This window comes from Corvus moneduloides, chromosome 16, assembly GCF_009650955.1.
Source record: "Corvus moneduloides isolate bCorMon1 chromosome 16, bCorMon1.pri, whole genome shotgun sequence".
Classification (NCBI taxonomy): Eukaryota; Metazoa; Chordata; class Aves; order Passeriformes; family Corvidae; genus Corvus; species Corvus moneduloides.
In genome coordinates this window covers 14,034,630-14,047,821 of record NC_045491.1, presented here as the reverse complement: position 1 = coordinate 14,047,821, position 13,192 = coordinate 14,034,630, and the positions used below count along the sequence as shown (strand labels likewise).

Genomic DNA, 13,192 nt, shown 5'->3' with positions numbered 1-13,192 from the left:
CAGTGATTTTGTTCAATTGTTTTTCAATCAATAGCAAGCAAATCAAATCTCCATGCTGGCTAAAAATGCTTAGCACAATTATAATACGTGTCTATTTCGGAAAAAGTGAAATTACTTTCAAAAACATTATTTAAACAAACAGAGATGCGTTAATATTTCTGAAATTACTCAAATCGTGTTGTAGATATTTATTACACACATTTTCCATACATTCTACGTTCCCCTTTTTGCTGTGCACCTGTTTTTATGAACATTTTTGCCTTAGGATTATACCCTGGAAGCCACAGGAAGATGTGTGAGTGAGGTGGGAGAAGAGTTACATCCAGTCTGTAGTGTTGACTTCTGTCACGAGTACAGTTAACAGACATAATAATGGTAAAAAAGCTCAGCTGATCTCAGTTTTCAGAGCTTTTTTTTGCTTGCTTTTTTATTTTTTCCTGTCAGGCTGAGCCCCTGGTTTTGTGTTCTGTGCACTCTGTAGAGTGTTGCATCCTACTTGCATTTTTTTTTTTTTTTAAGCTGGTTAAGTTTTAAGTCTCTGTGAGAAAATGCAGTTGTATTGAGCAACTGAGAGGAGCTGCAAGTAAAGCTACAGAAAGGTGTTAATGTATATAATTTGTCACTATTATTTCACTGTTATTTCAGTCTATGAATAGAAAACAGACTTTGTTTTGAAATTCAGTTTTTATCTCTGTCTTCTTCCTCATTACCCAGCAAAACGTTGGTTGTGGGGATGGGGAAAAGGAGGTGGGGCCCTTCTGTGTGCAGGGATTTCTTGTGGCTGTGAGGGATGCAAAATGCAATGGCAGCTCCAACAGCAGAGAGGAGAGGACAGAAATGCTAAATATTCCAGCTGTGCTGCAATGACACGTCCCTGTTTCATATGAAGTACCTCAGCAATCTTGATTTTATTATTTATAATACAGCTATTTGTATTGCAGACAGGGTTGGAATTAAGCACAGCTTAATTCTCAGTTTGGGCACTAGGGCTCTGAACATGTTTATTTCCTGGGATATATTTTCATACTTGCCTGGTATATCTTTATATGTTATTGTTTATGGTGTTATTTCTGGACTGCAAACCTGCATTGTGCTTTTTAAAATTCATTTTCACAAGTTCAGAAATAAAACTCAGTGAGAAAAAGCTGTGAAATGAGGCAGGCCAGGCTTTACAAATTGCAGAGTAATCCCAGACTGCTGTTTTACTACTATTTCCAAGTTATCTCTGCCTGGAGTAAGAGCAAAACTCTTTAATACAGGGCTGCTCTGAAGTTTTATTAAACCAGTTGCTTAGTGTGAAATTAATTTGTTCAGGAAGGAATATAAATCAGCTGAGGTGAAAGAAAATTGATTTTTACATCACCTTTCACTTGTTGCACTCTTAGTAGTATAAGCTTCATTAGACTCTTGGAGTGTTTATAGGTGTTATAAAACGTTTAACACTTGATGTATTGAGGTACTTGAAAGGGTTTCAGGCATTAGAGGATTATATTGAGATTCCATTGCTATCAGTCTGGCGTTTGGCACATTGGGAAGGAAATGTGTGCTCTATTCTTATCCATAAATGGAAACTTTTTGTCTGACACTACAGGACTGATACATGCAGTGAGAAACTCCAAGACTGGGAAACAATGCTGAAGCATCAAAGGTAAATTTGGTATAAATAGCAGGTTCACAAAGATAATGGAAGTCACAAAAAGCATTTGGAATTGTGCAGGAATTCATAAATGCTCCAGTCTGGTGGGCATTTTGCTTCTGTGTTCCAGCTGTCAGTCCAACTTCCCCGAAATGTGATACTTGAGGTGTTTCTCCCTTGCAGTGCATGTGTAATTATGCTTCTGTTATAGTACACGTGCTGACAGGGCAGAGTATTTGCTGTGAGATAAAAGAACGAGGTAGAGAAGACAAAAAATACTGAGAAACCCAATCCTGAGACATATGACACAGTTTACTTTTAAGTTACAGGTCTTAAAAATTTATCAGTGCAATTTATTACTGTGTGTTCAGAACTTCCTAGAAATACAACAGGTTTTACATATAATGACAGTAATTTTCTTTCAGACTACGAAGTAGTTGTGTGCTTTCCTAAAGCCAGCTGATTTATGGAATAAATGGGATAATATCTGTGTTAGGTTTCTGGACTTAGAGCTTTTGTCTCATGTACAGCAGTTGGTATCTTAGTGCATTGCTGATCTGTTCTGCTAAGGGAAGTTAAGTTTGGAAAATACATCCAGAATGCTTCTATATACTGAAAATCCTCACTTCATGTGTTCTTGAAGGTGTATTTGAGCCAGCTGATTCTGTGTAAATTGCTGCTCCTGTGGTGGAGCAGTTCAGAAATGAGTTTTCAGTCACTGCACACCTGGACCAGCAGCTAATGCTGCTTGTGCTCACTGGTCTCCTGCCAGTGGGGGAGAGACAGATGCCACTCTAATTAATAGTCAAAATTAATACCCTTCATGAATGAAAATGATTGAGGGAAGGCAGTATAAACAAGTTAATTTTCTCCCCGTTTTCAGAAATTAATTTTTTTCTCCTTGTGTCCCCACCCCTTGAGTGGTGTCTTTGTGAGTCTGGAGAGCGGACAGGCAGAGCTCCTAGAGGACATCAGTTTACAATGCTGTAGGCAGCAGAAACAAAGTTTATTTCAGGAATACAAGCTGTGTGTTGATTCTTCATCCTTCTAACCATAGATGTGTATTTACTTAATGAAGTAAAATTTTTTAACTCTTCACTATTAGCAAATTAGAAAAGCTGAACTCAGTTTTTCTTCATATTGCTGGATTTAATTTCAAAACCGTGTAATCTTTAATATATAATTTACAATCACTTGGACAGAGGCTCTCTCTGAATTCTTATTTGAAGAATGAGGGCACACTTCAGTTGTTGTTTTTGTATGATTTTATGTGCCTTTAGTCACCTCTGAGGTTTGTCAGTGGGGTGCTACTATTTTTCTTATGCTTGAGTAACGGCCCATCGTCTCTGGTTTGCTTCAGCATGCCAAGGAAAACATGCAAAGATGAAGCAGGTTACTTCACACCATTAAAAGGGTATTTTGAGTCCATGAGAGTACAAGCAGTGAATTCCTTTTGCAATAAAAATGCTGGCTTGATTAAAAAGGGTTTCCTACTAAGAAAGAGCTAATTACATTGATAGCACATTAACAGAATATGTAACTTGAGTAAAGATGCAACAATAAATCAAATATAGCAATTACATGAATTGGAGCATCTTTGAAAAGTAGGACAAGTTATCTGAGTGTGTTATTTATTTAATACCAACTTAATATCACGAGAGCAAACAGTAAGACAGGTGAAGTACATCGAAATATTAATTATATGCATCCATGCCATAACTTATAAGCAATGCTTACTTACTGCTCCTCTTCAAGGGAATTGCTGATAGAAGTTAAAGCATAACATCTTGAATTATTCACAAGTATCTGAATTTTGATGGGTAGATCTAACTGATACCCAGAAGAGCTTTGATATTTAAACAGGACAAAGACATTTTACCAGTTCTCTGTGAGTTGTGGCTATGAGACTTGAATCATTCCTTCTGCAGATTTTTCAAGCTACAAACTGTGAAGGTGTATTTTTGAACAAAGAAAATAATCTTGTTTTTGTTTAGTAGGCTAGATCTTATTAATGATTTAAAATGTTTAATATTTTTAATTCCAAAAGTATTTCCAAAATGTTTTACAAGGTGAGATTAAAAAAAAAAAACCAAAAAAACATTGCTACGATTTCTTTAGACAAACTATTATCTGACAGCAGTGAGTATGTGGTGCTTTCAGAGTGATTGCCTTCAGTGACAAGATACTGAGCCATTTTTAATTTGAATAATTTGGAATAAAATTCCATTGGAGCAAGCAGTTATCTCCTAGTCCTTCTAACAATTTCTCTTAACCCCGAGAAAGATTAAGACACCTTACACTGCAGCCAGGCAGGATTTGGTTTTTGCCCTGAAGCATGGCAGCTTTATGAATCCAATCTAACTCTTGATTGCAAATAGAGATAATAATTTAGATACTACAGCTGGCAAAGAGCTTTGGGCACTTGGTGGCTGCTCTGGAGGCTGTGGCAGCACAGCCCATGCAGCTCCTGCCAGCTCTGGCTGCTCTCCACCCCTCATTCCCCAGGACAGGATCAGCACCTACACAGGGGCACTTCCCAGCCCCGAGGGAACTTGCTGCTCCTGGATTGAGAAGCCAAAAAGCAGCAGAGCAGCTTTCATGAGGATAAATTAGTTTGGAGAAGATTCTGTCTTCTCTGAGTTGCCACTGCTGGGGAGTGCGTAGAAGCAGCGCCAGTTTCGCAGGAAGGATTGTTCACACACCCTCTTTGGGAAGCAGTGGAGAGGGCAGTTTGAGCAACATCCAGTTTTAGTATTGTTTCAACCACTTCACCCTCAGTTTGAGCTCAGGTTACTGCACTTTCATATCTGCGCTCTCTGAAGAGAGATGCTGATCTGTTGCTTAGCATCAGGGATGATCTTTTTCTAAGGCTCAATTAAGAAATCCGTGAAGAAATATTTTTATGGGAATAGAGGAGCTATTGCTTCATTTCTGTATTAAGTCTGAGAAGTGAATGCTGATTGTGAGTGGAATCCCTGAGAAATGTAGCTTTGGTCAAGAAGAGAGTAAGAATGAGCAGTAGTCTGTGCCATAATAATCGTATTTGTATGATCTGGAGCTTCAGCTGCTTATTCCCTCTGTAGATTGGAAATAGTTACATTTTCATGGTATAAGCCGAACTCCACAGTGCCTCAATCCTCTGTATCTTGTGTCCCACAAAACCTCTGATCCTGAGGGATGTGGATCAGCATTCCTGGCTGCATCCCTGCATGGGCAGGCTCAGCAGCACATGATGTGCTTGTTGAGGGACAGGAGTTCAGTGTTTATCCCTTGTTTTATGATGCAGCAAATACAATTTGGTTTCTTGTAGTGCTGGCTGCCTTGGTGCTTATGAAATGTAAACGAAATGAAGAGATGGGATTGAATGTGTAAGTCTGGAATTGTTTTGGAAAGCAGTTCTGCAGGAAAACTTGCATGGAGAATGATCAAGTGTTAATAGAGGGAGTTCTGTGAGGATGCAGTATAATCATTGCACAAAGTGAGGCCTGTCATGTTCAAAGGTAATGTGGGGAGTAGGAAAAGTAATGGAATAATTTAAATATGAAAGGCAATGAAATGTAATGAATCAAAGTATGACTAACAAGGTGATTTAGTGAGATGGAGTTAAGATGGATGCAATGTGATTTTAAAAGAAAAAGGTAGGTTTAATAATAGAAGTGTAGACATTTGAAGCAAAATACAAAACAAGCACAAGAGTCTAAGGGGAGCTAATGTTTAGTAACAGTATTTTCAGTGTAAAAACTATTAGGCATTTAATTATAATTTTGTTCATTTAAAACCAACTCCTACATATATAACATTTATATAACAAACAAAAAAAGCCCAGGAACAACTTGCCAGGTTGTTGTAACATAAAATAAACATTAAATTGGAAAAAAAAAAAAAGGGCTATGACTTTACAGTGCCACTGTAAAATAAACAATTAATATATTACTGTACAAAGCACAGTACTAAGCAGTGTTGGATAAAATAAAAAATAAAACATGAGTAAGACTTAGGGGTAGAATTAAGTTTAAACAACACCTAGAAATTTGTTCATTGGTGACCTAATGCGGGACTAGTGAGACCACTGGTTAGATATCATGTTAGAGTAACATATACTGAGGTTTAAAATATTTCTGGTGATTTTGACTTCACAGCTGACGTGCTAAATACAAGCCATAAATTTTTGGAAATTTGGGCAAATTCTCAAATGTTTTAAAGTAGCAGATTTCTGGCTCAAAGGATTTGGCCCTGCACAAAAAGAAACTGCATAGCCTACTTGATGTTCTCCTGTGTCTGATGAGCAAGACAAAGACTGGGGACACAGTGTTCTGGTATTGAAATAAAATATTTATTTTGTTGCTTCTTTACCAATATCTAAATGTAGACTAAAATTATATTTTCTCATTCCTTTGTTTCCCTCACTAAATGGGAAGTACTGTTGTTTCTTTTATAAGAGGAAAATTCCTTATTCCTTTTTAGATTAAAAAAAAAAAAATTCAAAGTGAGCTCTGCACTGAGAATTTGTATGCTGAGCCTGTCAGACTGTGAATCTTTATTATTACTGAGCTTTATCCTTGAGTACATAGCTTGCAATCCAGTTTGAATATTAAGTGTCAGGCTCAAATGCTCTGGTGAGAGATTTGCAGGAGCCAGCAGGCTCCTGTCCCAGCCTTGGCAGCCTCTGACCGCTCACGGTGATGAGTGGTTTTATTTCACAGGTGTCACTTTGCTGGGGTGAAGCTCCTGAAGCTGTGAGTGATGAAGGTGGTACCATTACCTGCAGCCTGTGATTTTCCTGGGATGCTGGGGAAGGTTGTGGAGGAAGAAAAAAATGTGTGGAACTGGTCATTCAGGAATGTGCGACGTTTACAAATCTGGTTCTTTTTCTGCTTTAGATGTAGCACACCTTGAAAGAACTCATTAAAAAAAACCAAACAACACATTTTTTGTTTATTTACAAATAACCAATCTGGGCCTAAGAGTTTTCCACTGATGTATTCTGTGTGCCTGGCCTATGGGTTGCATCATGTGTACTTTTCAGTCCTTTTTTCTCCCAGTGAAAATCATGTTACTCTTGGGGAAAATCTACTGCTTGACACAGCTGAGCTTCCTCCTTTCTTTCTTTCTGATCAGAGGAGAGTGCTTGAACTCCAGTGTAGGATCTGCATGGACTTCTCTGTACTTGTGACTTCACATTTTGCAATCATTGTCAAATTACACCCAGCTGGAAGCAACGACAATAAACAATTCTTTCAAAAACAGCCCCAGCCCAAGGCTGTCTTGTGTTGTATAAAACAAACACTAACTTTTCTTTTGAAATCAGTTGTAGTTGTTCTAACATAGCAGGAATAAATTTCCAAACATGGTAGGCTTAGATTATTTTATTTTTGCTTCTTTTTCAGACTGAAATAATTTTTCTTCATAAACAGTAAGAATCCTTTTGATAAAACTACGATAGCCCCCATGCAAAGGCAGCAATATCTTCTGCCTTCTCTGCAGCAATGGGCCTGTGGTGGGTGCCATGGGCTGGGGATGGCCTCCAGCATGGTTGATGGGACATCTGGGGGAAGGCTGTACCTTTTTGAGACCTGATGACCTTACAAAAGTCCCTTTTCCTGAATATTGGTGTTTGCCAGCTAATCCATCCCAGTGCTTCTCTGTCTCCAGCACATGAAATGATGCTTTTATTTTCTGTGGTGATAAAAATGTCTTTGGATCAGAAAATTTGGTGTGTTTGGATGAGAAAATTTGCTCAACTGATGTGTTGAGTGCGATGAGCTTGTCTTGGGTGGGGGGCCACTGATCTACCCAAACAGGTTTTGTTACAGTCCACATTAAATGCAGGGTGTCGCGTGCATCATCTACCCAAATTAGATTTTTTTCTTTGCTTTGTCCACAAGAGACATTCTCCAGTCACTGGGATGTGATGGACCCTCTAACTATTATTTTTCTGTTAGGGCTCATAGATGTAGCTCAGAGTTGTGCTGTTTCTCTAAGACTAATTATGTCATAAGTCACAAAGCTGTTGGATAAACTGGTGGGTTTTGGTTTGTTTTTATTTTTTCTTATTCCAGTCCTTGATTTCAAATGTTATTTATTAACATCTACAGTTTTTAAGCAATGTCAACATTTCTGTTAATAAATGATATAAAATAGATAAGTTTACCATTCTTCTCTCTACGTGGGATATTTCTTTCCAAACTGCCTTACAGAGGCGTGATTCGTTTCTTGACCTTTGATAGATGAGAGAACCACTAGTTTAAAAATGCAGAATGTAAACCCTCTGTTCTGGAAGTATAATGTTTCTGCTTTTCAGTGCTTGTCAGGAGCAAGGTATTCATGGTTAAAAGTTCACCACTGGAATAGGTGGAAGGAATTTTCTAGTGGTAGATGAGAACAGTTAAGCCTTTTTGAAATTATTTTGTTATTTCTGCCCCTCCTTTGAGTGTGTTGTTCCCTCGAATTTGTGATAAATGATCTCAGTCTGGTGGGCACAGCCGTGCATTACCATGGTTAACATGGGAGCAATCTTGCTGGTATTGGTGGAATTGTTCCACCTGCTCATGAGGCAGAACAGTCTGTACTGCAGAAAAGTGGGGAGAAACAAACAAAAAAAAATCAGAAGAAGAGTTCTGGAACTCGTAAGAGTCATGATGACAATAGGAATAGAGAAACTCCATGCCCTGGGCCTTGCCCCTTCCCTGCATTGACAGAGGAGCTGATTCTCCCAGAGCTGAGGCTCTGCTTGTGAGCTCTCTCTGCAGCCAAAATTCTGAAAGGTCCTTTTGTAAGAGACCAACATTTCTTTCAACTTCATAAAATGTTTACTGCCATACTTAATCCTACAGTTTTTATGCTGAATAAATATGTAAACATCCACATGGCCTCAGTCACAGGAATAACCATTTTTAACTCAGTGGCTTACCTTATTTTTTTAAAAAAGCAGGTATTTATTTAAACCTTCTGGCAGTTTCAGTCACAGGTAGGGGGATATACCTCGTAAATGATGGTTTTATCTCAGGTAAGATATGGAAATAGGAGCAAAGATAGCTTGAGGTTATCACAGTCTAGTTCTGCACTGCAGCATGTGGAGTGCTGCTGCCCCTTAGGGCTCAGAGGGGGCACGAAGAACTTACACAGCTTGTAAACTATTTAAAAAATAAAATTTTAACAGGTGTGTGCCATTTTCCTCTGTAACACCATGCAGTTGTGAAGGCAGTGGTGGTCACAGTCTCTGCTGCACAGACTTTTCAGATGATATGTTGAAGTTCTTATCTGTTTTGTCATCACATTGCACAGAATATGCGCTGAGGGGCAGAGCCCTACGAACGAGTTGCACCATAGAGTGATGTGCCAAAGGTTCAGGACAGAGCTGAGATGGAGTCTGTTCTCGCCTTCCCACTGTCTCCCCTCCTATACAGATACAAACAATACAGAACAGAGCATCAACCAGCAAACACAGTGCAGAGCACTAACATTTGCATTTAATATTTCAAATAAGTTCTTATGCCAAGAGAAGCTATTCAATTTTAAGTGCTGTTTGGACAAATCCCTGCTCACATTCACCAAATCTCAGTGTTTATCCTGCTATCACAAAAAAATCCCTTCCATTATTCCCTTGTACAAAAACATGCTCTCTGTATCCCTTGGATTCCAAATGTGCTGTGCGCCATTTTAATTTTGAGACAAAAATTTACTTAATTTTGAAAGATCAGAGATTGAGACTTCATGGAAAATTATTTTCAGAGGACTTTACAATATTCTTCATTTTATAGTGAATATTTGCTTCCAGCAATAACTGCAACTGTCTTCTTAATCATCTTCATGATATTATCCTTTGCAGCAGTCCCATATACCCCACTTTTCCCTTCCACACAAAGCATCATTCCTGATGTCGTATCAGATGTTTTTTCTCCTCCTTGAGTTTCTTCTGTGCCCACTTCACAGGGTACAGTCTGTGCTTGGTGCTTTGTTCTTCCCAAGATTCCCCACTCCAGGGCACCTTGATTCCATCCTGCTCTTGTCACACAGAGCACTCCCTGGGGACATGGGGCCACCTTTCCATCGCAACAGCAGCACTCCTCAGAGGAAAAGGCAATCCAGGAGGGTCTGAACATGCATCCAGCACGTGTCTGGTGGCTGTGGCTGCACTGAGTGCTGGGTTTAAGCCCCGTGACTCCGGGTGCAGATGTCCCAGGGCCTGGGTGCAGCTGGCAGCTCCCGAGGGAACAGAGCCAGGAGCTTCGGGCTCTCCCCAGGGAGCACAGCCCAGCTGGGTCCAGAGAGCAGAGCCAGCTCCTGGGATGGGTCTGGCCACTGACAGCCCCAGGATGCATCTGGGGACTCCAGGAGCAGCAGTGCATTGGGATGGAGGCAAGGGGACCATTGGGGTCTAAAATCCCCACAGGAACTGAAAAGTTGGGGAGAAGGGGCAGTGTAGGTCTAAGAGGGCCATGTCTGAGGATCAGCCAAGGCTGGAGATGGAAGCCCCATGGCACAGTTTAGCCCAGGACCCAGAACCTGAGAAACAATAATTTTTTCTATTGTGATAAGAAATGCTGTTCTGTAAAATATTAATTATAATGATTGAATTTTAAAAAGTGCCATACTAAGGTGATGCTTAAGATTTCGGATTACATTTAATGGTAATAAAGTGCAGCTAGAAATGCTCAGTAAATGGTTTCAATCCCCCTCTTCTAAGGCTAATCAATGCAGTGAGCTGCTCTGTGTTGAGTATCCTGGCATAAATATCAAATGTGGTTTATCATATTCCAGTTGCATTTCATTTTTTCTCCTTTTTCCTTTTTTTAACCTGATGTTCTGAGGATTTCCTTTTAGTGCCTACGAACATCTCCTTTTGACAGACAGTGCAAATTAAAAGATATGGCTGGGCAAAGGAAACTGAAACCCAAATATGCCCCCTGGGTTTTCATTTACAGTTAGAAGCTACAGACACAATTACTGCTGACAGAAATGCAGAAGCCAGTGGCAGAGTGCATGTGGCAGTAGAGTCATGCCAGGCAGTAATTGGGAAGATTATTTTTAATCAGAGCATATCCTACAGCCCAAACATTAGAAATCTCTTGTAAGGCTGACAGGAAATTAAACTGAGACCAAACAAAAAAAGCCTCAAAATAGAAGTAATATGGTTAGAAGTCTAATGATGGCAAAACTCGCTGCTTGCTGTATTTGGCTGTTATCTAAAGGGAATGGATTTTAACTTGCAGCAGCAGATATCATTGTTTAATTGCATTTTTAGAACAGAATTAAAAAATATCAGATTAGATCAATTTAGACGTAGGCTTTTGATAAAGGTCTGAAGCAGTGGATGTTAAGTCAGACTTAGTAACTGTATATATGTATTAGTAGTGGTTTTTATTATCGCTTTACGGTTTTTTTTTTTTTTCTTTAATATAATGCTTAATGAAGCCACTGCTATGGGAAAATAATAACATATCTGGGATACTCTTGGAATGCTTGGGGTAGAGTGAAATTTTATGAAGCCTGAATGGCCTGGGGCTCTCTCTCAGTGACCCTGCAGAACAGCCTCGGCTTTTTTGGGCTGCCTGAGCTGCTGCCCTGAGGGAGAAGCCCTTGGGGTACCTTGGTACTTATCTGTGCACCTGACACTTTGACCTCGAAACACTTTTTCATTCTTAACTGAGTCTTAATAGATCATTATCTCTGCCAAACTTCTCCTTACACACTTTGCAGGGCTTCCTCCAGTTGCCTCTCGAGTTTTCCATGCCTCTGGACAGAACAGGAGCACTGCAGAAGAGTTCTGCTGTTCTTTGTGTGCCTGGCACGTACAAATGTTGTAATACCAGATGCAAGCAAAACTTTGCTGATTGGGAATTTATTTCTGAGTCATAAGAGCGCAAAACAAGAGCCCACTTTGTGTTTTGCTACAATTTATGGCAGCTGTGGAAGAGAAAATTTAGCATTGAAAATGTGCATCTCGTGTTGCTCCGCAGGATTGCTTGTAGTTGTGTGGACAGCTCTCAGTGGCATTTCACGTCGGTGTAAAGAATCAGGTGTAATGTCCAAGTCCAGAATCAACCAGTAAATAGGATTTTATCAGAATTTAGGGGGTTTTCCCATGAAACTACTGGCATTTTCCAGCTGTATTTCCTTCTACTGAAAATTGCTTTGTGTAATCATATGAATGCACTTGAAATCTTGCTCATTGTTTAGGTATTGCCTGAGTAGCTGGGTAACAAATTAAGTGTGCTTGGTAAGATAGACAAATTCGGCCCAGTGGTCTGTACAAGCCCTGGAGATTGTGACCTGCTGTGGGGTAGGTGATGGAATGTCATCAGTGTTGTGGGATTTGCCTGCACGAGGAGCTGCCCTGAGCTGGATGGTGGTGGCCAGGGGGCTGTACTGCCCCAGCAGGACTGGGCATTCCCTCGGGTGGGGAGAAATCTGTACAAAGTGGAAGTTTCTAAGTGTGTCCAACACTTCTTTTGCCCAACAATATGTAAATAGAAAGAAACTTGTGTGTTCAGCTCAGAAATTGGTTGTTGGGAGGGTTTGGGCAGTCAGTTGCAGTTGATGCTGAGAGCACCAGTGTGAAGTTGGCTGTTAACTCTGAGAGATGCTCTCCTAGATGGTCCCAGCTCCAAGAAGACAGAAATTCAAGTGTGTTTGCTGTTCCTGTTTGTCACCTTTCTAAATTCTAAAGTTCTTTTCTCAGAGTGTGTGGTCATTGCAATGCTGCCTGGCGTGTTTGTAGAGCTTGTACCTTTCTGGTACTGCTGGTTCTTGTTCCCCTTTTTCCTCAGTTGCAGTAGAAAGACCCAAATCCTCTGATTTTTTAGTTTACCGGTTTATTTAATTTTTTTGTTTAAAATGAAACCACATATAAGGAGGAAGATATTGTGTGAAAAAACTATCCAATATGTTTACTCTTTGGAATTTTACTGAAGTGGATATAAACTATCTTAAATTTACCTACAGAATGATTTGATTATACTCTGACCTAGGTGTGTATTATCCTTGGAGACTCAAAATATGACCAACGATTCTGTTTTCAGGGGTATTTGTACCAAACAGTGCATATTGCCATTTGCACGTGGAAATGAAAAATGCATGTAGGGTGAATCTGTTAGGTAAAACATGGCTGAGCTTACTGTAACTACTAAAATTCAGTGAAAAATTCTGTAAAATGTTGCATGTTGCAGCTGCTCATTAATTAGAAAGAGTGGCATGGAATAGAGTGTTACCCTATTGGAATTCCCAAATATGTGCTTGTAAAATATATTCTGAATGGCCCCCTTTTGGTTATGCATTTTATGATAATTTTTCTTTTGCAAAAATTGCTTCAAATTTTCCATTGAAGGATACCCAGAAAGCAAATTACAGTGGTGTGTTCTTATTGAAACAGAAACCTGTGCTGGGGAAAATTTACAGTTATAGCTTAGTAATGTCTATTTTAGTAGGTAAATTTGCAATGAAAACATAGATTTTCTGGTTTCAAAGGCATTGCAAACTGTCTGAACGTATTTACTGTGCATGGAATGTTCAATAAATAAATTATAAAATCACACTTGTGAATCAATAACCAGAATT

General features: G+C 39.5%; 1 protein-coding gene across 19 annotated transcripts in view; it reads left to right on the top strand.

Annotated features, from left to right (window-relative positions):
- Positions 1 to 13,192, top strand: part of RBFOX1 (RNA binding fox-1 homolog 1) — a 1,117,054-nt gene that overhangs the window by 449,351 nt on the left and 654,511 nt on the right. The window lies entirely within an intron of this gene.